We start from the raw sequence: 25957 nt of genomic DNA on the forward strand, positions 1-25957 counted from the left end.
TTCCACAGTTTTACTCATGCTGCATCTGCGAAGTACTAAACAGCTATTAAAATGTAGCAAATGTGACAGACTGTGGCATCCACAAAAACTGTTCTCTAGTCTAGCAATTGAGCCGAGGTCCAGAACCCAACAGTGCAATTCATTTAAATGACATTACAGAAACAATATTATTCATCCCGGTATCTGTGAAAAAATATAGAAATGTGCTAACACTGATCACTAACAACAAATAGGGCACACAATTAGTTTTAATTTTACTAAGAAAAGTGGCTCACAATTTGATACAAATAACACAAACTTGCCTTATGAATTCCCTAGAAAATAATGTAGCTTCTGATACTCATCCTCTGGTTAACAAGCAATAAAAAAGACCTACAGTAGCTCTTGAGATCACCTTTCAATCAATGGTGAACCAAGAGACAGACATGGAGATTTAAACACATTTTACTTGTGGAGACACAAAAGACACAGACTAGTAGAACTTTCCCAAACAGTCTACAAGGTCACTCTGCAGAAGCAAAGAACATCAGCTTTTCCCTTGCACGCCATTGGTAGGTTAGTATTTCTTATTGTTATCAGACATGTCTCAAAACCACCCACAAGGCAAGGGAATATGCATACGAGAAGGACATCAAAGTTGATCAGCATTGCAATTGAATGGTTTGGAGCACTTGCCTGCTCGAGATTTCACTATAAATGTAATGCTACAGTCCTGCTCGAGGAGACTGTAGTATAAAAAATGCTACAAGGTCACAATAAGACAGTCGCATACAAAACCCACAAACACTCAAAAATACCAACTCTGCAGCTACTGTGCAGCAGTGCCAACACCAACAATACTGTTGATTAGAATCAAGCTCTTACTGCTGTGCTGAAGGGGCAAACTATACTGAATGCAATTTCAGTATTCCCCATCTGAAGAGCTTATGCATAATGAGCTATGGAAAAGGTCACATTTTTGCACTTTCTATAGGCCTGAACACTGCTAGGATATAACAAATCAACATTTTCCTTGCTATCGCAACAGAAAGTTTTAATTCTGTTAAGGACTCGGAGGCGAGAATTAGGCTTTTCTTTCCTTGCTTTATTTCTACAGCAGCCATTCAAAGTAAACACAATAGTAAACTCCCTTTCCCAACAGTGCTTGGGAAAACAAAACAAACAGATCCTCCTATCAAACCAATCAATGGTCCCCATTGACACTCAATTCTCTTCTTGCTTTCTGCGAACTCAGGTCTCTCCTTTCATCATTATTCCTGTTTATTCACATCTGTTCCAGAGAAGACAAATACTTAACCCCTTCCACGCTCTAGTTGCGCCACTCGCATGCTCATGACGAGCTCAGCTCGTCATGTAACGCGGCTTTTCGAAAAACGCCGCACAGCGCAAAAAAAAAGCCGCCGCACGCATGCGGTTAATGTAAGAGAACGGAAATAGAACTATCCAGATCAGAAGCATAAAGAATGACATAATGTAAAAGTACGATTATGAAAGAGTATAGACTCCATTATCGTACAGAGTCAACAATCTCAACATGTGCTAAAATCCCCTGAAATAAAATTGTCAGTAAGGTGGGTGCATTGACCACAATTAATCCCAGGTGGGCTAATCCTCACCTCCGAGTCCTAAACTGAATTGAAACTTTCCGTTACAATAGCCAGGAAACTTTACCTACTATGTCAGGACCAGAGACGAGGATTTGGCTGGTTCAAAGCTTCTCCACCACCGGATGTGTAACCAGTTTGAAGTAGAACTTCTTGAAAGTAGAGTCTGAGGACCAGTCTGCTGTATTAAGGATGTCCTATAGACGAACACCCTGGGGAAATGCTAGAGAGGCCATAGCCCCCCCCCCCCTCCCCCCGTACAGTGTGTGTGCTCCAAACTTAGAAACATCAATCCCCGCTTCCTGCATGGCTGTTGGACCCGGTCCTTTGGGCAGGTTCACCCCGTGACTTTTTGCTTTTTCCTAGCCTGTTTTTGGAACCTGGATTGGTGATTTTAGGCCTCTGCGCACTTTTTCACTGTGGTACAGTGTAAAGTGCGTGTGCTCTCTGTGTATGGATGATGAGTGACCTGCCCTCCCATAGGAATGAATGGGGAATATGTATGCCCATGGTAGATTCCTGATGCATGGGGAGTGCAGGGTCGAGTTTGATATGTGTGAACTCGTGAGAACGAATGCTGCAGAATGGTATATGCGGCATGACTGTGTCTAGTCTAGAAGCGCCACTTTTAGAAGTTGGCATAATTGTGTAGTGAGTCTGCTGGCACGTGATTGGCTGATGTGCCTGGGCCTGCTGGTAGATGGACTGTCTGGTGAGTAGGACGGGGTCTGCAGGGCCCTGGAGGAGGGGGGTCTGAGTCAGCCGTAGATGAAAGGCCCCCATCTGCTGTCACGGATGGGAGGGAAGAGCTCTGGGGGTGCCAGGCTGTGCCTGTCAGCCCACCCTGCTGCCTCTCCCTCCGGATGGCCCCTGTCACCTCTGACCTGAGGCTGACAGGAGAGGGAAACCAGATACACCCCGGGTTAGGGCTCGCTTACACAAAGACTTCAAAAGACTTCAAAGCCTTTTCTGTGTATAAGAAGGGGCTGTGTTCCCTTCCAATTTGTTCTTGTTTTCTGACTTGAATCTGCCAGGGGCGTGCTGCTGCTTGGGTTCAGGGGGATCCCTGAGTCCTGCCCAGCCCCTGGACTCATGATGGACTTGCCTGGATTCCTGGGGGACCCCTCTGCCCTGCCTGGGCGGATGGGGGGACTTGGCTTTGCCCCCTGGGAAACTCTGGGGCCTTGGCAGCATGGAGAAGCTGCATTTCCCTGGGGAAGAGCGCTGGAGCTGTATTCCTAGCGCCTGGAGGCGCTGTGCTTCCCCCTGAGCGCCTGGGAGCGCTCTGCCTATTTTTCTAGCGCTTTGGAGCGCTTTATTGCCCCAAGCGCAGGAGAGCGCTTTATTTGTCTTCACAGCGCTACTTGGCCCCATGGCTTAATAGCGCTTCAACTTTTATGGGGTGCTGTTTGTATCGAGGGTGCCACCCCTCGGATCGTGGTTCCCCGCCTGCCTGCCTAAAGAGGAGGGCCGCTGCGCTGCCCGCAGCGACCCGGAAGTGACTGACCGGCCGGCCAATCCTGTCGCGGCCGGCCGGAAGTCCCGTCCCCGCAGTCGGCGGGAAGAGAAAGGAGGAGGCGCGAGGCATGGCGGCCGTTCGCGGGGCTCCTCTCGGCGGAGGGAGCCCCGAGGAGAAGAGGCGGCCGGTTGACAGGGCTCCCGTGTGCCGAGGGAGCCCTGCAGAGAGGAAGAAGTCCGGCGCGGGAGTAGCGAGGCTCCCAGGTGACTGGGAGAGCCCCGCCTTCACCCCCGCGAGAGGGGACTGACTCCGGGAGCCTTGCTGGCTCCACCCTGGGTCCCGGTCCCGAGACGGGGGACCGGGGAAAGCGAGGAGAGTCTGCGTGGAGCAGGAGCTCCGCAGATGCCGCCGGAGCCCGCCCCCGCCGCACAGAAGAGCCGGTGAGTGAAGGGCTGCGGGGGAGGAAGCTCCGTGCGGTGCCGGTCGAGGCACCGAGTAAGGGCGGCCCCGAATGGCAGTGGGTCGCCCCACCGGGATTACAGAGCCCGCGAGGGGCTCTTGAGGGCCCCCATTGCTGGAGGTTGGTGCCGCTTCGGGGCACAGAGTCAGGGCGGCCCCGGTTGGCAGCGGGTCGCCCCAACGTAGCCTAGAGCCCAGAGAGGCTCCACCGAGGGCCCGTAGTTGTCTCAGAAGTCCCTGTGAGGGGCTTGGGGGCCATGCTTGTGGAAAGCCCTGAGAAGGTTCGGGGCCCTTCGTTTTAGGTGGAGGGGGCACCATTGTTTTCAAGAGCCTGTGTGGCTCCAACGTTGGGCACGAGTAACGCCAGAGCCTGTGTGGCTCCAACGTGGACATAGGTGTGTGTAGAGCCTGTGTGGCTCCAGCGTAGCGCAGTTTGCGCCTGGGGGCCAGTGAGGGCCCTGGCGCAGTTTTGATGATTCTCCAGCTGCCCAGCAATTAGTGGGCAGCTGCACCGTTTAGGCGCAATTTCAGGAGTGGGTCCCTGTGTGGGACAGCGAGGGCACAGTGGTGCCAGGCCTTCCCAGCCGTGCAGCACTTAGTGCCAGCTGCAACGTTTAGGCCCTTGTGAGTGTTCCCAGGGGCCCAGCAAGTAGTGGGCCCCTGCATCGTTTAGGCCCCTGACATTGAGACTCAGGGCGTTCTAGCCCCAACAAGGCCAGTGGCCTAGGGACTGCCACAGGTGGTGGCTTATGTAGGTTTTGCGCAATTGTATGGTTCTTGCACCTCTGAATGTGATTTCTTGCATCATGTCTTATTCCTGCACCTCTGAATGTTTTAGACATCATGTGACTATTGCGCTACTGTATTATTCTGGTACCTCTGAATGTAATTCTATTGCATCATGTGCTTTATTCTTAACACCGCTGAATGTGTAGGTTTATACATTATGTGTTTCTCTTTACTACTCCTCTGAATGTGTTTCATACATCATGGGTAATGTGTTCTGTCTTAGACCCCTAAATGCTGTGTGATACTTAGGTGGTTTTCCTTTACTACTCCTCTGAATGTGTTTCATACATCATGGGTAATGTGTTCTGTCTTAGACCCCTAAATGCTGTGTGATACTTAGGGTGTTGTTCTTTTTAGTACAGGTGGTCCTAGTGAGGTCCTGGTCCCCTGCGTGACAGTCTCCTAAGGGGTTTAGGGTTGCGTAGGTGGTACTTACCTGTTCCCTGTAGTTACTGGATGTGATCTATAACTGTTACTTTGTGTTACAGTGAAGTTTATATACTTTTATTCTAATTACTGACAAGTATTTCTATATCTGCAAAGTGTTGATTCAGACAGTGGCCCATGTGGCCCTGTCTTGTAAATAATCCCTTGTGAATATTGCCGTGCCCGTTGGCACAATGTACATGTGTGATTTCTATCTGATATGTTTTGACAATACAAAAGTTATTTTAATATAACCTTGTGTGGAGTCTCTTTTGTGGTGTACCTAGTATGTTGTTGCTGTTGTGCGCTGGCGCAAATGCTTTACACATCGCCTCCGAGTTTAGCCTAGACTGCTCGTGCCAAGCTACCTAGAGGGTGAGCAGGGGTTATCTTGGCGTGTGACTTCCTTGCCCTGACTGGAATGGTGGTTTCGGCCTGGCTTTGGCGTCAGCCTTAGCCTACCCGAAATAGCCGGTTTCCAACAATGGCCCAATGCAATCATCTAGAAATGGTAGGGTAAGAAACTGCTTTATGTTGTTTATTAAGGGCAATAAGTAGTGGCATTCTCCCTGAGGGTGTATATCTTCTGTTAATGCTTCATAAGCTTTCAGTGTTCGAATCACACACAATTTAAGAACCTCTGAGAAAGCAGGGTATGACAGTTCTACAATTACATTTAGTTAACCTAGAAATAGTCAAAGTTACCTCATCCGTCCAGCACTCTCACATCTGAAACTCTGTGACAAGAAACCAAACACAACGGAGTAGCCAATTTCGGTGAAATCTGCTTCCTGGAAGGTACCTATTCCGACAGCCAAGATTTAAATAAATTGAGGACTCTATGCCCGTCCTATAGACGGCAATATCTCCATTCTGGTTGCACGGATAACCTGACTCCCCAGAGGAGTTTACAAACCAAGAGGTGTTCCCCAACCAGGCATCCATCCACAGGAATATGACCAGCTGATATAGCCGACCTAAAGGTATTCATTGACCGATTCGCCAAAATCTCAGAAGCTAAATCTGCCAGAAAATTCAAGATAAGGACATCTGCCCCAACGGGATCCAAATGTCGATGACACCAACCCAGCCATCATGACCAGGCAGAGTAGTATCTTTGGTGTGCTGCCCACCCAGGCCCTGGCAAGACATTCAGCAGCTTTTGAAGAAATTCATGGGACTTTCCAATGTTCCCTGTAATCTGTCAAGCCATGAGATGGATCTAATGCGTAAGCACCAGATGATGTGGATTCCCTTGGGGATCCCGGAGGAGATCCTGAAACTGGGGTAGAGGGATTGAGAAATACCAAGAAAGTTCCATCAGAACTGGAAACCTGACTTGAGATCTCCAAATCGGAGTACTCCGCACTAGGTCTGGCAATTGTCGCAGAACCAGAGTGGACAGTCTCATCATTGCAAACAGGGGGAAATGCATATGCCTGTTCCATGCTCCAATCTTGGAGGGAAGCATTGGCCGCCACCACACTGAGATCCGGTCTCCAGCTGCAAAACCTGTCCAGCTGATGGTCCAGTCCAGAGGCTAAGAGGTTGATTGTTAAGGGGCTCCACAGATTTTGGAGAGTCTGGAAAACCTTCGGCTGTAGCTTCCAGAGGCCTGCATCTTGCCAATTGGCAAGAGTGCCAGGCTGCCACTTGACTGGATATCCCTGACAGGTGTTCTGCTGAGAGTGATATCGGATTATCTAGACAATATATCTGAGAGAGCGCAAATCGAGAAAAAATAGAAGTGCACCATATTTACAAGCATGTTGCATTAGTATAGTAAAGATAACATAAGAGTGTTGAATTTATAGAGTGAAAATATAGGAGTGTTTAATTAAATTAGAATGCATATATCAGTGTGAAAAGCTAATGTAGAAATGTAGAGATGTTAGAATGATGTTGAAATTCCATGTTATGTGGCTGTTGTAGAGGAGAATGTAATGCTGATAAACATACAAATGTGTAGGCCACATGGCAGTTCACAGAGAACGAAAGGTGTTGTTACTCTCTCACATGATGTGGAGTTTAATGTTGTTATAATTCAAAGTATTATTGATCATAGAACTGAAATATATATTTTATAGAAGTGCTTCATATAACCATTGTGTGTAATAAGTTAGAATACTGTTTAGACAGAGTGTACAGGCCCGTTTCATGTAATTCTAAAAGGCCTGAATAGATGAGGTTGTTTCTTTCGATCTGCATGTGTTAGAGGAAGGTCATGTTAAGCATAAATTGCAGAGACTGCTCGATGGTTTACGACTTAGAAGATACGGTGGAGGCTGGAATTTGGGGCCCACTGTACAAGTGTCTGTTTGCAGGTGCGAGGAGGTTCCAATCAAGAGAGTGATGAATAGAGTTTTGTTCAGGGAGCCAGGCACAGGCCTGGAGGAGGCTTCAGGAATTTCCTAGGGGGTACCGTCCTGCCGGAGAAGAGCCTGAGAAGCAAGGTCAATGCTAACGATGGGCCCAGAGGAGTATCAGCATGGAAAATGCCAGAACCAACACCACGTGAGGGGCGTCTCTAAAGGGCGTTTCTATTGTAAATGTGATTTTAGTATTAGGGACAGCACCCCTGGGTGGAGTTAGGGCAGATGGTCTGAGGAACCTAAGAGAGCGGATGGGTAGGCAGATAGGGAACTGCGAGACACCGATTTACAACGAAGACTAAGGGAAGTGAGTGATCTTCTTTGGAAGTCACCACGGCTGAGACCTTTTTAGGTTAAGATTTTACTAAGTAGGGATGTCACTTAGTCTAGTGTAGGGACAGTCTAATCTGGATTTCTTCCTTTCTGTAAATGACTCACAAGCTACAGCTTGTGTCTATTCATGCAACTCTGATGATTTTTGAATTGATTTTGGTGATATTCTTCTGTCGACTAAGAGCATTTAGAAAATTTATGTTTGTATTGATACCAGTATATCTTTTGAACCTTATTTTGAGATGTTTGTATCTCCAGTTAACTTTGGCTTTATAATAAACTTTTAAAACTTTTCCGCAGTAAGTGGTTCTTTAGAGTGGTGTAAGTCCTTATTGATTGACCTAGTAGTGGATTGCCTTTTACTTTATGACAGGTATCAACGGTTCAATCGACCTGAGTTGGGATCTAGATCAATAGCAATAGATCAGAAATCCCGCCGTATCAGTTGGTAGCAGAGTAGGATGGTTACCTTCTAGAGGAAGGTGATCTAGACTAGGTTAGATTACCCCAAGGTCCCTAGAGATCGAGAGATGAGCAGCGGAAGAATCGCCTGCCGAAGAAGGTGCTGACGGTGCGAGAGAAAAGCAGCAGGGTCGGACGAGAGTGAGTATAACAAGGGTCATGCGTTGACAGATTGCGGTGTTTTGTGATTGTATCTGTATTGTAATGTCATGCGGAGTTGAATGCCTGTAGTGTGATTGAGAGAGGGTTGTGAGCGCGCGCAACCTGGCAAACTGGGAAAATCTTAAGTTCGGGGAAGAGCTTAAGTGGTTCGGGTGTATCGAACATCCAGAGTAGTTGTCGACCAGAGTAAAGGGGGTCATGAGGTACCATTGATCGCCCGCAGACCGAGATAGGGGGAACGCAAGAGTGAGTGTGTGGGTAACGGACGCAGGTCGAAAGTTACCGTGTGTAAGTAACCTATCAGTTAAGGCGATTGTCTGGACGTACACGGAAAGACATTTCGTCAGTTAAGGTGACAATTACAGTTAGACTGTGGGCGTACAGTCAAGGAAAGTGATCGCTTGGTCGGAAGTAATCATTTTTCAGAGTATGAATGGGACGCATGCATGACCGGGAGACGAGCTGAGAAAGGAGGGGAACTGCTGCGAAGGGGAGACGAGTGACGTCAGCGAGAGCGCGCTGTGATAGGCCGGTCGGTGTGAAGCCGCGCTGAGACGAGTGACGTTAGCGAGAGCCGCGCTGTGATAGGCCGGTTGGTGTGAAGCTGCGCTATGATAGGCCGGTTGGTGTGAAGTCAGAGAGAGCCGCGCTGTGATAGGCCAGTTAGCGAAAACCGAGCTGGGATTGGTGGATTGTCATCAGGAAGTAAACGAACGCGGAGAAAATAGAAATTTTGTAGATTTTGAACATGAAGTGTTTTAAATGTTTGAGAGCGATTTTTAAGAGAAAAAGAAGAGAATCTTATTACAGGGAAGAGGCACCGCCAGAGGGTACACCAGCTCACTATATGGCAACGAATGTTGGGTTGCATACTATACTGTGGCTTGATACTTGGAGTAAGATTACAGAAGGGAATGAGGAACTGACCTTTCCGAAATACGGAACGTTTAGACTAGAAGTGTTGCATCAGCTGAAAGCAGTTATGTCCTCATTGAGACCTTTGCCTGGACCATCACAGTTTGAGGCCCTTAATGCGTGGATTAGGGCGGCGCACGACAGGAATCAGAACAGACGCCAGGAAAGGGTAAGGCGATCAGTAAGGGCAGTGCAAGATGCCAAATGGGATGCGGAAGCCAAGAAATGGAGGGTACAGACGATTGAAGTGGATAAATTGTACCCAATGAGAGAGGTTACAGGAGAAAAGAGACCCATAGAAGAGGATGACTAGAGCGAGTCGGAGGATGGCCTAATAAATAGGTTGTTGATAGATAGACCGCCTCCGGACAATAGGGAGATAGAAGGTACTGAGCTCCCTAGGGAAGATAGGGTTGACATAGAAGGGAATAGGCCACTCCCTATAACGGATTGGGTACCTACCAAAGGTGAGGAGACACCTCAACATAGTCCTGTACAGAGAGTAGTCGGAAGGGTTGTGGTTCAGAAGATGCCAGCAACAGAGAGGGTTGAGTCTTATGGATTGCCAGATGCTCTTCAAGTACCCGTTACCATAGGTCCTATAGTATCGGTTTATCACCCAGAGAAAGGGAGAGAGGAAGAACAGGTACGGCTAGACAGAGAGAGAGTTGAGATGGAAAGAAGGAATAACACGACAAATGCCTGGAGGCAATTGCCAGGACCGATAACGTGGAGCACCCCATTGGATTCAGCAGTGAGTCCCGTAACAGAACAGGGGGGTCAAAGAGGACCGATGGACCTGAGGGGACCACGGCCGAAATCCTATAAAGAGTTGAGGGCTGACTTGAGAGAATGGGATAAGTCCACAGAAGCACCGAGCAACAGGTCAAGAGCAGAAGCTGAATGGGGAAGTCGAGGCAACGGGATATTATCTCACTGCGGGGCTAGCGAAAGCAGTCAGGAGTGGGACGGTAAAAGTCAGGAGAGTAGAGGAGTTACACGTCATATTGACGGCGGAAATGGACAGGAGCAAAAAGACAGAAGTACGGAGTGTGGAGAGACGTCTCGTCTCATTCAAAGTGAGGGAGACCAAAGGACACAAGAGTACAGGGACAGGTTTAAGTGCACTCTCCATGCATCTGATGATAACATACAGCAGTGGAATCGTGGGAACATGGGGAAGCGCGAAGGATCTTGCCATGCGTCGAGTGATCAGAGGTCACAGGCGAATTGCGAAGGCATGGGGAATAATGGAATGTCTTACCATGCACCTAGAGAAACCAGGCAGAATGGGAAATGTGGGACAATGGGAAATAGGGAAGTGTTTCACTATACACCCAGAGAGGATGGAACTGCATGGGACCTGGAGAGATGGGAGCATGGGAGGACTCCCCATAACACGCCTGAGCCCAGACGTAGGACTCAGAGCTGTGATGGGAGAGATGTAAATGGACTCTCTAGAGATAGCATACTGAAAGCTGTGATAAAAGCCAAAAGACTCGATGTGACCAGCTTAAAATCTGACCTGGACGATATAATAGATGGTGTGTTGCCTTTAGAAAGGATTGACATGTACGAACAAGATGAGCTGCTGTTTATAGCAAAGGATATTACTCGGAAGGCAAGAGCAACTCATGAGAAACTGTCTGAACTAGCAGAAAAGTATATGGTAGATTTGTCCAGAACAAAGGCATTGCAGGGTAACCATAGGTTGCATTATTCAGATCAGGACTTAGATGAGAGGAGGACGACTGGATTAAAAACACACATAAGGGAACTGATCACAGGAATAAGAGCATGGAGAGATCTGGACAAATGGGGAGGGAGGTGGTCCAAAAAGGGAACTGTTATGCGGAGCGCGAATGTGATGTCTCCGGAGGGAAGGCTAATGCAGATGGAGGCATTCCCTTTGCGAGAAATAGCGAATGGGAGTTATGTACACGTGCCCTGGAGTAGGGGAGATTTGGCTGCATTTACCAACTCATTCCAGAAGTTAAGGGAAAATCCCGTAGAGTGGTACAAGCAGGTAGAGAGGTTTGTCAAGATTTCAAAAGTATTGTGGATTGATTTGAACACCTTATTCGACATTGTGGTCCCAGGAGACTTGTGGATAGCATGCAAGGTTAGTGTCGAATGGCCAACTGCAGAACCAGAAAGGAATGCTCGTACTAATGGACCGTCAGAAAGTGTAATGTTAAAATATGAAAGGGTGATGGCATGGCTGAAGGATAAGGTGCCACCACAAGATATAGATTGGGTAAAAATAGACCGAACAAGACAGGAACCCAAGGAGACAGTTCATGAGTTTTATGAGCGATTGCTGAAAAGGTTCAAACAATACAGTGGATTAGATGTAATGGATCCCAAAGATATAGGACAGTTTGTATCGAAGTTCGTTTTGGGGTTGAGACCTGATATTTGTTTGATGATTCAGCAACATTTAATTTGTTGGCAAAACAAACCATTGGATGAAATTTTGAGATACGCAAGGTATTGCAGTGATGAAATAGATTCCAAAGCAAAGAAACTAAAAGAGAAACTGATGATGGTGCAGATGCAGTCGGCTGGAAGGGGTGGACAGCAGCAACAGGGAACAGGGACAATGGGACGGAAACCAAATAGTCAGAATAAGGACAACGAGGAAAACCCGAGACTTAGAATAGACATTGCTACATTGAAAAAAACGAGAAAGTGTCACCAGTGTCGGACATTGGAAACGCGAGTGTCCCTATAACCCTGAAAATGGAGAGCTAGAAGTAGAGGAGGAGGAAGTTCAAGAGGTTCCAGTTCATGGGGTGACAGTGCCAAAGAGTAAGGTGGGCAAAGGGGGGACTTCGGCTCCACAAGCTCAGTTCCCGCAGCCACCAAAGATTACGACAGGGGGAAAGGTCTATAGACAAATGCCTTTTTTCACAGATGAAGAAGAGTGTTACTACGTTGATCCATTGACGGGACGACGTGTAAGTAGAGAGGAGGACTGTACCCTCGGGCAGTTCTAGAGGTGGATCAAAGAGGACCGTTTGTTGAGGCTGAAGTGGCAGGGTGTCCTACAACATTCTTAGTAGATACCGGAGCTACTCGATCAACTTTGAGATCGGCAGTGGTTCCAGATCTACCAATGTCGGGGGAAACAATTCAAGTGGTAGGAGTCGCAAATAGGAGAATGACTAACCCTTTGACGGAACCAGTGCCAGTGAAAATAGGAAACTACACCGATGAACATCAGTTTGTAGTATGTGATTCTAGTCCTGTGTGTCTGTTAGGAAGAGACTTATTGTGCAAACTGAACTGCACAATATACTGCACACCTCAGGGAGTGGAGGTACAGACTACAGACGATGATGCTACCTTTAAAGTTGCAAACTCGAGAGTATGCGTGGAACTGTACCCTACCCTGACTGTGGAGGAGCTTCCTTGGGACTTACGAGATACAGTGTCATCAGAGGTATGGGATTTTACTGGAGAAGAGATAGGATTGATCAAAGGAGTAGAACCAGTGAAGATCATGGTAAAACCAAATGTTGAATATCCAAGAACGCCTCAATACAAATTGACCCCGGAGACGATTGCAGGAATAAAACCCGTAATCGACTCTATGATTCAACAGGGAATACTGAAGGAAATCGTGGGTAGTCCATGCAACTCCCCGATTATGGGTTTGCAGAAACCTAGTGGGAAATTTAGAATAGTACAAGATCTTCGAAAGATTAATAACATAGTTGTTTCATGTTGTCCAGTGGTACCGAATCCATCAGTGATATTGTTTCAGATACCATTCCAAGCTGAGTGGTTCACAGTGATAGATCTTTTGTCAGGCTTTCTTCTCAATTCCATTAGATGAGGAGAGCCAGTATCTTTTCGCTTTTAAGCTGGAAAATCGTGTCTTAACATGGTGTCGTATCCCACAGGGGTATACAGAAAGCCCATCAATTTTCAACCAGCTATTGAAGAAAAATCTTGAAAGTCTAGTACTGCCACAGAACTCGGTTCTGGTCCAGTACATAGACGACCTACTTGTTGCGTCAGGAACGGAAGAAGCTTGTAAGATAGATACCATCGCCTTGCTGAACCATTTAGCTGAAAATGGGCATAAGGTATCTCCGAGCAAATTGCAGTACTGTCTGACAGAAGTACAGTACTTGGGTCACCGGATAGAAAAAGGAAAGCGCAAGGTGTCACCAGATAGGATAGAGGCGATAATGAAGATGAATGCGCCTACGACACAGAGAGAAGTCAGGATGTTCCTAGGAATGGTTGGTTATTGCCGACAGTGGATAGCTAACTTTTCACTGAAAGCAAAACCCTTACAAAAACTGACGCACAAGGAGGTGAGTGATCCGGTACCATGGGACAAGGATTGTTTGATGTCGTTCCTACAGCTGAGAGAGGACTTGTGCCGTGCTCCAGCTTTGGGGATGCCTGATTACGAAAAACCATTTTCACTTTACTGCTGCGAAAGAGAGGGTTGTGCTTTGTCAGTTTTAGTACAAACTCATGGAAATGCCCGTAGACCAGTTGCATACTTTTCAGCTACTTTAGATCAGGTAGCCGCAGCGTTGCCCGGATGTCTCAAATCCGTTGCTGCAACAGGTGTCAGCATTGAAAGGTGTGAAAATATCGTCATGGGACACCAATTAGTGGTGTATGTACCTCATTCTGTAGAACTGTTAATGACCAGGACCAAGACACAGCACTTAACAAATAATAGGCTCACGCGCTATGAGCAAGTTATTCTTGCTGCGGAGAACGTGACCCTTAAGAGGTGCTCTGTTTTGAATCCTGCTACATTGATGCCACACTTCCTAATGATATAGAAGGCGAAGAATGTGAAGATCACGATTGCCTTGATGTGACTGAACTATGCACCAAGCCAAGACTAGATATTGTGGATGAGCCGTTGACTGACCCTGATGAAATTTTCTTTGTTGATGGCTCATGTTTAAGAGACGATACTGGTCGGTTGAGAGCAGCTTATGCTGTTTGCACCATTACTGGAGTTGTGGAAGCCGCTTGCCTGGAAGGAGTACACTCCGCTCAGGTAGCTGAAATCATTGCATTGACACGTGCCTGTTTAGCAGGTAGCAAAATTAGAGTCACCATTTATACCGATAGCCAATATGGTTTCGGTGTAGTTCATGATTATGGGCAATTGTGGTCTCAGAGAGGTTACATGACCTCCTCTGGTTCGCCTATTCGAAATGGGGAATTTGTGCGACTGTTGTTAAAAGCATTACAAGGTCCAGCAGCAATTGCGATTGTTAAATGTGTAGCCCACACCAAAAATACAGATTTTGTATCGCAAGGTAATCGATATGCAGATGAAGTTGCCCGCTACTGCGCGGAGCAAGGGTATTCTTTCACGGAAGTGGAAGTAGGTGGGACTCAGGAAAAGACAGAGTTAAACATGATGCTAGAAACAGTTGATACTTGGGAGGTCTGGGGGGCCTTTCAACCGAATGCAATTAGATTTTATTGAGATGCCAAAAATCAACCGCCTCAGGTATGTTCTGGTGGTTGTATGCATATTTTCCAGATGGGTCGAAGCATACCCTACACGCAGGTGCGACACACTCACAGTAGCAAAATTGTTGCTTAGAGAGTTGATCCCGCGCTTTGGGGTGCCGACCTCCTTGGAATCAGATAGGGGAACTCATTTCAACAGTGAAGTTGTGAAGATGCTTTGCTCTGCATTAAACATTGATCAGAAGTTGCACTGTAGTTATCGACCAGAGGCTTCAGGTATCGTGGAGCAGATCAATGGAACTCTGAAGTCCAGAATAGCCAAAGTATGTTCATCGACATCCTTAAGCTGGCCTGATGCTCTGCCCTTGGTACTCATGAGTATGCGTAGCACACCAGACAGGAGGACAGGTCTCTCTCCACATGAGGTTTTAATGGGGAGGGCAATGAGACTTCCGTCTGTTCCAACTACAGCTTTGTTGAATATTACAGATAGGCTTTCCTGTTTTCAGTTTCTATTTTTGGTAAATTCTGGTGGGGTTTTTTCAGTGTATTCCAGTGATTTCAAAACCTTAAAAAAACAGTGGTTATCAGTGGTTGCACATTTTCGTGCCGTTAAAAATAACATAAATGGTGTTTTTCCGGTGTTTATGGAACGTTTTGCTTTTATTATTGCTTGCTTTCTGCAATTATAGGGACTGGTATATAGGCAGTGTACTACAGCATTTATGGGGTCCAAAAACATTTTACAAATTAATCTTATTGTAGTACAAGATACAATACTTCTTCAGTGAGTCTTTGATCATGCACACTCGTGCTTTCCTTCCTATGTAAACTGTCATCTGTGTAAATGCACTCTCCACATTGCCAATTGAGACAGGCAACATCAAAACAGCCAGTACACAATTTGCTGCACCTGAAGATTGTAATTCCCTGGGAAAGCTGCTGCAACAATGCATTGAACTGAGTGTCTATGCCCTCAGATTTATTGAAGCAGTCAAAAATGAAGCAGCACTTATCAAACTCCAGAGAAAATTCACCTTTACGGAAGGGATCTAGAACTTGTACAGATTTGTTGAATGAGCTATGGTATAAAACAGAGAGTAGTGGTAGAGAATATAATGAGATTGGTATAGGTTATTGTATTAGAGATGCTGAATTAGGAGTAAAGAAAGAAATATAAAGATACATAGGTACATGGAAGTTATATAAGTGTACGGAAGGTAATATATCTTCTCTATAGTTTGTTCACTGGGTTCTGTAGGGCAAATAGAGGCCGGGGATACTCGATTAAGCGTACTATCTAGTTTAGAAATTAGTGTGGGTGCAGAACTGTCTGTGCAGAAAATCGGTCATTACTGGGGTCAAAATGTCTCATACAGCGAGCAGCAATTCCAACACAGTACCAAGTATGGAAGCAAAGACTCAGTAATGCTGCAGATGTGCCAAAGATTGACAGTCTGCGTCTGCTAAAACAGGAGTGTCCAATACAGGATGCGAAGGCCCAAATCACAGTCAGATCTTCAAGACCTCCTGCCAAGCTGATCCGACGACTTTGCATTGACACTGCCCCATAAATTAGGTTGCTCCCGCTCTGAGCTTTTCTGCATCAGCAAATCCAATTCAGCGGGACCTGGTGTAGAAGGTATGTCGCCTTGTGGAGCGCTCTTCGACTACAGCCTGCAGCCTTGCTCCACTGGAACAATCGAGGTCCAAAGAAGTGACTATGTCTGGAAGTAGAAATCCTCACTAGCGAAAGTGTAAAATGAATCCAACTGGCAAGGGACCTTCTTTGGGTGCGAAATTCAAATATATCTCAGAGATTTTCCACCAAATGTCAATGACTTCACCCTGACCTCGCCCGGAAGCTATCCAACAACTAAGGCCCTCTTCGGCCACAGCCGGTTGTCTTGCCCATTAGAAACACTGTAATTCTTTGTTATTTCTGCTGAGTGAACTCTAATCCTCCAAAGTAGCTTGCTGTTTGCTGCTGCAGGGTGCTTCAATGCCTTGCTAGGGATAGTCAGAGCTATATAAATACAATTTACTGTTGAACCAAATGGCTTGAACAAAAAATTGCATTTATTTTAACAGAACTTTTAAGGAATATTAACGCATATTCCCCGCTTTCATTTATTTGGTATTGAAGAGTGCCTCCTCCTGATTAAGTAGCTCAAGTTGGGCAGCATTTCTGGTGGTGGCAGTTCAGACTACTAAACAACTGCTGAGCTGCCAGGGGTACCTAGAATCGTAGTCAGTGCCAGCATTGGAACTTTGCTCTTAAATTTTGCCTCTGAGATACTTTCAGTGCATCCAGTAATTCTTCTTTCATTTCTGTCGCACCTGCACATGCATCTTCCTCTTAAAAATCTGAGCCACAGATTTCAACACGGAGTGCTGCGAAGTAAATCATAAAATCTGGTGGAGAGAAAGAACTGAAGATACTAAAAACAAAGGAAGAGGTGTCATATATGAATCCAATATATGCCTCATGACTGCCAGGTTAAACACCATATGAAAACTGACAAAAAGAGACACACGGGCTGTGATTAACCGGACACTGGCTAGAAAGAGAACACTTTATCTGACATGGTGGAGATTAGCCCTGAGGGGGAGTGGGCCAGGATTTGTAAATCAGATGAGTCCTAGTCTCCATAATAATTACTAACCTTTAAAGGAGACCGCCGCTTTGTAGATTATTTTTGCATCGGGTGAAATAATGTGCTGGTTGAATTTCATGTTTCCAGCCGCCTAGAACATAACATGCCAGGTGACCTTGCTATGGTGAATGATTTTCACTATCCCCTCGATCCAGTTGGAACTGGAAAACAGTTACTGAGCGGTGGTGTGGCAAGTCTTTCCCACCTGTTTTTAAGCAATATTTCTCTCCCTCCGCAGTGGCCAATCCCCTCCACTCCTCCATGGGCATCCGGGAAATGTGCCCTGGGTCAGATTAAATTGCTAATGAGGTATTTTGCAGCATAGGCCCCCAGGCTGTCACCAGCGTGACTCCGGTGCAGCATGCACTGTATATTTTAAAGTGAAAACTATGTACGTTTTTAGTCAGAACGAGGGCTGGTTCCTATCTGCTCACATATGCACATAAAAACGGATTATATTGGCAGTAAGAACATTAATGGAAAATGCATGCCTAAGCAGCTGCAGGGATAACAATTGTAGAGGAACTCTCAGAGCTGCGACTATGGCCAAATTTGGCGGGGGGGGGGGGGGAGGTGGGGGGCGGTAATCCTTCCAGCTCGAGTCTCTCTGGCTGAGTCAGCTTCCCGGTCACACACAGCCGCACCAGAGTACTTCACAGATCTTTAAAAGACCATTTACATCTGGACGAGGCTTTGTTGCTTTTTCACCTTTTCATTGCCAGAATCCTGGAGATGAAGGGGTGAAAAAGCAACAAAGCCTCGTCCAGACGTAAATGGTCTTTTAAATACCTGTGAAGTACTCTGGTGCGGCTGTGTGTGACCGGGAAGCGGACTCAGCCCGGGTTGGCACACACGACAGGGGGGTGGGGGGAGGAGGCTGAAGCCCTTTGAGCCATATGGCCATTCTGAGGAATAACTGGGAATGCGCGTTTTCTGATCAGATGCAAAGAGAGGTCTGCCGCACTCATCTGTCCCGCCCAAGTTCTGAGTGTCCCAGCCCTGCCGCGCTACCTGCTGCCATCGAGCTGTGTCTTAAAGAGCAGGACTTGGCCAGCCCCAGCTCCTCCCGGGGCCGCCTGCCAGGGTGAAGTCAGCTGCCCCGAGCGTATGTATTGCACGCCTGAGAATTCTCCAAAAGGGGGTGGAGACCCCTGTGGTTGAAGACTAATTAGCTCTTCTCCCCAGATAAAAAGGAGCCCCTCCAGAAGTCGGCATGCTAATTGCCCTTTAAACACCACCCCGAGCTCCTGCACACAAACAGACCACCCGTGCACCCTAGCCCAATCAGTAATATTTTATTGAGCAACACGGGAAACAAACAATGGAAAACCCTCGAGCAACCTTTTCAGCACAGTTCAGCTTTGTACTGCTATGGCTCCCTCAAGTGGCCAAGCAGTATAAGAATGTGAAAAATCTGTGACACTCGGTTTCAACCAAGTCAGCTAATTTTTAGGCGGTAGGGTACTCTCGAGCACAATCGGTTTAAACCGAATTCCGAATAGCCTAATTACAGATGACCTGATCCTGGACTATTGCAAGGGACTGTCTGACGTCATTCATTCTGTCTCTCTTCAGGTGCAGGCTGCTGAAGTTCCATCTTCAAGAGACCTATGTCACGACTTGTGCCCGGGGGATTGGGTACTGGTTAAAAAGCACGTCCGGAAGAACTGCCTAGATGTGCGTTGGAAGGGGCCCTACCAAATAATCCTGACAACGAATACGGCTGTAAAGTGTGGAGGGCTGCCAAACTGGATCCACGCTCCCCATACTCGAAGAGTTCCAGCACCCTTAGAAGAAACAGCTCCTCTCACAGATGAAAATCCAGCTGTGGACGGCGAACCACTAGAGGGGATCAGTCAAGCTGTGGGGTTGTCAGAAGAAGTTGGGAGTGTTACAGATCCAGAAGAAGAAAGACAGGACGACAGTGAAACTGAATTTGCCACTGAAGGAGAAAGTTGCTGTGAATACGGCTCAGACACAGATCAAGACAAGAGTGATCAAGATCCGAGTGTGAGGACAAGAAATAGGAGAACAAGGCGTGGAGAAGCTAGTTGGCCTGAAAGAAGGAAGAGGCCGAGCTTGAAGCCAACTCCAGAGAGAACTCTTGCTCCTATATCTGAAGACTCGGATCTGGACGAAGGTGCACAAAGACAGGAACAGGAAGGTCCGAGAAGATCGAGGAGGGTGCGAGTGCCCTGCAGAAGATACGCTACTCCTGAGTGGACCTACCTAGCTGCAGATGTCCGGTGCACGGAGATCCGGGAGGGTGAGGGAAGTGACATTGACCAGTACTGACCCAATCATAACAGTGGAAATAGTGTTGGTGATACCCGGAGTGGAGGTCGAAGGGTTGCTGACACTCACTATCCCCAATCCTCCTTATCTGAGCGGGATAAGAGACATGGTTTTAAACAGAATAGAATTTCCGACTTTTTGTTCAACGAGGCCAACACATGAGGAGATCATTCTTCGTTTGGAAATATTAGAATACGTGATTAGAGCCGCTGGAACACGTCCGATTCCAGATTGTTAAAGACTTTGTAAATAAACAGATTGAAAGATAACCTAGCGCCAAGTGGAAGAAGAAGAAATTTAGGGACCTCCCATTTAGTGGACGGAGAAGGGCTAGGGTTGTCTGTTGCTATAAACTCAAAGACTGATCTTGCAGAAGGGATTATCAGCTTCCAGGTGTGGTTCGGAAAGACTGAATAAGCAAAGAAAAGAGACTTTGTGTTGTGAAAGAAAACCAGAACTACACTGTCTTGAGATCATGGAGGCTGGCAACCCAAACCGCAGGACAAAATGCATAGTAGGCACACTTTTAGTGGGAGTAATTTCTCTTATAGTTTTAGTAGTTACTATATCATATGTAGTGGGACATGAAAATGAAGAGAAGGCAACAAAGGAAGCAAAAATTGTATCGATACAGAAACCTACTACTGCTGGTCAAAGGGGGGACAATACAGAGAAAGATAAAGCTTTACTAGCAGCAGAGACTCGTAGGTTGCATGTGGATGAATCAAAGGGAAATTTCAAATCAAATGCATATGCTAAATTGCTTTATGAATATATTGATGCTATGGAGGTAAAGAATTGCTACGTTTGCATGCAATTGCCAGCCTCTGTAGACGAAGGTATTAGATATCATCTTCCATTGACTTATGGAATCACATGTAGTTTGTTGCTTAGTATATTTTATGAACGTGATGGTTTTGAGTATTATTTTTCAAATTTCTATGCTGTTTTACCAGAAGTTCCAAACTACAAGCACATGAACAAGTGGGATTATTATAAGAGTGAAGATAGATTGAAGAAATTTTTCATTCCTTGGAAAACCTTGGATACTTTACATGCCCGAAGAAATAATTTGACTTGTAAAGTGTCAGAGATTGAGAAAAGGTTTATAGGACAGGTGGATGATCGATACAGGAGACAGAAGATCTTAAAGGCTTCAGGCCAATGGAAAACAGATTGGACCGAGGAAGAAAGGTCACACCAATGAAAGGGTAGTAATGGTCCAATAGCTTTAGATCGAGAGAAGAAGGGGAAACTGTGTATATATATATATAGGGGTAAAACCTATTATGAGGATGTGTTTGTGGGAGAAGTAAATTGTGAACATGCTTTCCAATTAGAATATTATTCAAAGGATTTCTTGAAGGAAATGCAGGTGATCCCGAATGTGTATTTTGTTTGTGGAAAAAATGCATACTGAAACTACCGGATAATTGGTATGGATCATGTTATTTAGCAATTGTCTTCCCCAAAATATACCATGCTGAGGATTTGGAAATTATAGAGGGAGGAACTCAAGCTAGGGGAAGAAGGGAAGTATCTATGAGGAAGTAGTTGGAGACGTATTTGGTGCTATATTTCCTCTTTTAGGGATAGCACTGAATGATGTCAAGATTAGAAGATTGGCAACAGTTGTAGATAGGTTGTCCGCCAGTACTGCTAGATCATTAATGCTGGTGGAGGGAGAGATGCAATCGATAAGGGCAATGGTTCTTCAGAACCAACTTGCTCTAGACGTTCTGTTAGCCAAAGAGGGAGGAGTCTGTAAGGCTTTGAAGGTTCAGGAATGTTGTACTTACATTCAAGACAATTCAAAACCTCTAGAAAAGTATATACGGAACATCACTGAAATTCATCATGAGATTGAGGATTTGACACAGGTAACTGTGTGGGAAAAAGTAGGTCAGGGAATGGGTAAAGTTGGAGGTTGGTTTGCCAACCTAGGAAAGAGTTTCATTTGGTACATACTGAAGCCTATCATCATAATAGTGATTTGTATAATCACCTTGTGGGGATTGGTGCGGCTGTACAAATGGTATAGATCAAATAGGTTGCAGAAATCCATGAGAGAGCAGGAGAGGAGTTTAGCTGCGATGCAGGACAATCAGTACAGGAGTCTGAGGGCTCTAGAGATGATGAAACGAGGGAGTACTGCAACGAGTTCTGTATGATTCAGTTCATACCTCAGGGATGGTGTTGTGATGGTGATGACTACTAAAAGTCATCAAAGGGGGGAACTGAGAGAGCGCAAATCGAGAAAAAATAGAAGTGCACCATATTTACAAGCACGTTGCATTAGTATAGTAAAGATTACATAAGAGTGTCGAATTTATAGAGGGAAAATATATGAGTGTTTAATTAAATTAGAATGCATATATCAGTGTGAAAAGCTAATGTAGAAATGTAGAGATGTTAGAATGATGTTGAAATTCCATGTTATGTGGCTGTTGTAGAGGAGAATGTAATGCTGATAAACATAGAAATGCGTAGGCCACATGGCAATTCACAGAGAACGAAAGGTGTTGTTACTCTCTCACATGATGTGGATTTTAATGTTGTTATAATTCAAAGTATTATTGATCATAGAACTGAAATATATATTTTATAGAAGTGCTTCATATAACCATTGTGTGTAATAAGTTCGAATACTGTTTAGACAGAGTGTACAGGCCCGTTTCATGTAATTCTAAAAGGCCTGAATAGATGAGGTTGTTTCTTTTGATCTGCATGTGTTAGTTAGAGGAAGGTCATGTTAAGCATAAATTGCAGAGACTGCTCGATGGTTTACGACTTAGAAGATACGGTCAAGGCTGGAATATTGGGCCCACTGTACAAGTGTCTGTTTGCAGGTGCGAGGAGGTTCCAATCAAGAGAGTGATGAATAGAGTTTTGTTCAGGGAGCCAGGCACAGGCCTGGAGGAGGCTTCAGGAATTTCCTGGGGGGTACCGTCCTGCCGGAGAAGAGCCTGAGAAGCAAGGTCAATGCTAACGATGGGCCCAGAGGAGTATCAGCATGGAAAATGCCAGCACCAACACCACGTGAGGGGCGTCTCTAAAGGGCGTTTCTATTGTAAATGTGATTTTTGTATTACACCCCTGGGTGGAGTTAGGGCAGATGGTCTGAGGAACCTAAGAGAGCGGATAGGGAACTGCGAGACACCGATTTACAACGAAGACTAAGGGAAGTGAGTGATCTTCTTTGGAAGTCACCACGGCTGACACCTTTTTAGGTTAAGATTTTACTAAGTAGGGATGTCACTTAGTCTAGTGTAGGGACAGTCTAATCTGGATTTCTTCCTTTCTGTAAATGACTCACAAGCTACAGCTTGTGTCTATTCTTGCAACTCTGATGATTTTCAAATTGATTTTGGTGATATTCTTCTGTCGACTAAGAGCATTTAGAAAATTTATGTTTGTATTGATACCAGTATATATTTTGAACCTTATTTTGAGATGTTTGTATCTCCAGTTAACTTTGGCTTTATAATAAACTTTTAAAACTTTTCCGCAGTAAGTGGTTCTTTAGAGTGGTGTAAGTCCTTATTGATTGACCTAGTAGTGGATTGCCTTTTACTTTATGACAGGTATCAACGGTTCAATCGACCTGAGTTGGGATCTAGATCAATAGCAATAGATCAGAAATCCCGCCGTATCATATCCAAAGAGCATGAGCCAGATCTGGAAGAAATCCTGATCTTGTGCCCCTAAATGATTGACATTTCAGAATGTCGCAACATTGTTCACAACATTGGGCCCTGTCCTTGGTCCAACACCTCACTACGAAAGAGCCTGCCATTAATTCCATGCAGTTGATGAGGGGGGTTTGCTCTTCGGCAGACCATTTTCCACCTGTGGAAAACTCCCCACAACGAGCGCACTAATCCGAATCACTGGTGTCTGAATATCTCTAGATCGGGTTGGGAGCTGAAAGCGGCCTGACCGTTCCACACCTCGATATGGGAGATTCATCATTGCAGTTCCTCCCTTGTCTCTTCCGATAGGGGAACAGACAGACAGAGGAACTGAGAACCTGAAGCAGATTAAATATCTTTAGACGTTATAATCCCTGTAGTATAAAGGCCATGGGAATATGGCCTGTATTGATGATAAGAGAAGGCCCACGATCAATGCCAAAATGTTGGAGTGAAATCGAAGGTTTGGCCAACGTTCTCCTTAATTCGGATTTGATTTTGGAATGTTTATGAGAAGGAAGATGGGGAGTGGCTGCAATAGAGTCCACTACACACCCCAGAAATTGGGTGCATTGCGAAGGGATCAAGAATTACTTTACTGCATTGACTAGAAATCCAAGGGATTCTAACAAGTCAATAGTCATCTGGAGATGATGGGAAAGACATACGGGGCATTGGTCCAAGTTCAGAATGTCGTTGATACAGACTCTCAGTCAGGAAGGGTTCATACCGACTGAGTTGGGGATACAGAGAAATCTATCTAAAAGCCCTAGATGATCTGGAGGCATCAAGCATCTGTGCTGAGGGTCAGCCAATTGTGGGTGAATTCCCCCAACCTGCCCTCAAGCCTGAATCCTGAACAATCCCCTTTTGTGGTACACTAGGATCTATTGACCCTGCCATTTGCACCCCGCCAACAGGGATAGGTCCTGGTGGATTAGAAGTTGCCAAATTTGGCTTGATCCTGCCACTCTCCTCTGTAATGGTCGACACCTCTCGTGGAGGCTTGGTAACCTGCGTGGCCAGTCAAGCGCTCCCTACCACGACCAGCTTTGACAAAAACACGAGTTGGGAAGATGCGCCGAATAGAAGTCTGGGTCTTATTCAGAGAGGTGAAAGTGTTCACAAGTTTTCCCAATTATTTAACGAACGGGTCCCCGAAAAGGTTGCTGTCAGCTATAAGGCCTTGTGGTTCTGGAAATCTGGACCCTATTGTTATCCCAATATCGAGGTCCAATACCCGTGTCACAAAATATCAACGTACCATGACGAATTTAGTGTCTAAGAACCGATAATGATTAGGACATCATTCCTATGTATTTTCGTGACAATCGAGGGTTGCCAACACCCCTAAATCGTAGTTTCCATCCCACTCCCTTAGACTCCATTTTGTGAACGGCATCCATCTTACGTCTTGCCCTCATGTTAAGTCAATTAAAGGTCGAGCTTGATCCGAAAGGACACGTCCACCTTCCCTGACTTCCCCCTGACCTGTCCAAACTGACTCCATTGCCTTAAGCCAAACCTGTTTGGGCGGCTCCCCGTCCAGTGGCCGAATACGATAACATCGACACATAACATTCCACAAACCATTCACCCCATACAGAACATGCTTTCTACAAACATGCACCTGGCCATACTTCTTCTTTATGGCCAGTTTTATGACTGGGTGGTACCTGCCCTTATTGGTGTTTCATCGATATCTGATGGGAGTCCCGGATCTTGCTGGGTAATCTGTCACGAACTGGACATCTAAAATGTGGGCTTGCTTGCGTGACGCCGCACTTTGTATTATTGCAGAAATATGTTTACAGCCATATCATAAACTCAAGAATTCTTGCTTGAAGCCATTATTTCTGTATAAAAGGAGAAGACTGGTTCTGTAAAAACGAACACGTACAGTCTCCTGAGAATACATGACCCGTGTTTGTTGTGCTTCTAGGACACGTGTTACTTGGTAGCTACCAATAAAACTTGATCTCTGACTGCGACTAGAAGACTCAGTGTTTCTGTGGTCCGGAACAAGGGAGAACTCAGAGGTCTACGGGTGTTATCCCCTGGCACCACCGGGTTCCTAAAAACCCGGCACCTCAGTTGGCGCCCAACTCGGGGCGATATCAAGCGGCGACGGTCCAAGCCAGATGTTCGTGAGGAGCTTCGTGTGAAAATTCCGGAGGACGGCCAGCCACTTCAGCGACCCCTGTATGTCGACGTGGTTCCGAAGGTCTTTGCTGCGAGGTTCCCCGCGTCCCGACGGCTACGAAGGACTGCTGCCCTGACTATCGCCTTGTTTTGGACCCAGTGATCCTTGGTAGAGCGAAACGATAGACAAGTCTTCTAGCGACGTCACCGATCTTCAAATACTTCAGTTAAGTATAAGTGGAGCGTCTCCCAGTCCTTAGTTTGTCCTTAGTTTTTGGTATCCTTGAGATACGACTTGATTTGGCACTTGCAAGCCCCAAAGCCGAAGGACTCGTGTTTTCACGAGAAATATCGTAATAGATAATCCTTTGAAGTTTGAAGCTAGACTAGTGAGCAAAGATGCCTGGTTTTAGCAGACTTGGAAACTTGTTTTGTCTTGGTTATAATAAGGACTCCCGATTAGAGGATTCCTGTCCGGTTCCTCCAATTGGAACTCCAACGTATGAGCTCTATGTAAAGCATGGCGTAGGTCCTATCACATATAATGAAGTGTGGATAAAATACACCCGTAAGGATGGTGTTTTAAAATGGCCCCAATATGGTAGTTTCGACTCAGAAATTCTAGATAACCTAGAGGTCAAACTGTTCAAAAAGAAAGCCCGACCGGCGATGTGTGACTCTTTCCGCTTATGGCGTAAAGAGGCCAAACAAAAGGAAATAAAATTAG

At 45.9% G+C, this 25957-nt stretch overlaps 1 protein-coding gene across 9 annotated transcripts in view; it reads right to left on the bottom strand.

Moving 5' to 3' along the window:
- The window catches only part of EHMT1 (euchromatic histone lysine methyltransferase 1), a 984283-nt gene that overhangs the window by 723431 nt on the left and 234895 nt on the right, over positions 1-25957 (bottom strand). The gene's annotated exons all lie outside the window — the stretch shown is intronic.

Source organism: Lissotriton helveticus, chromosome 5_1 (assembly GCF_964261635.1).
Source record: "Lissotriton helveticus chromosome 5_1, aLisHel1.1, whole genome shotgun sequence".
Lineage (NCBI taxonomy): Eukaryota > Metazoa > Chordata > Amphibia > Caudata > Salamandridae > Lissotriton > Lissotriton helveticus.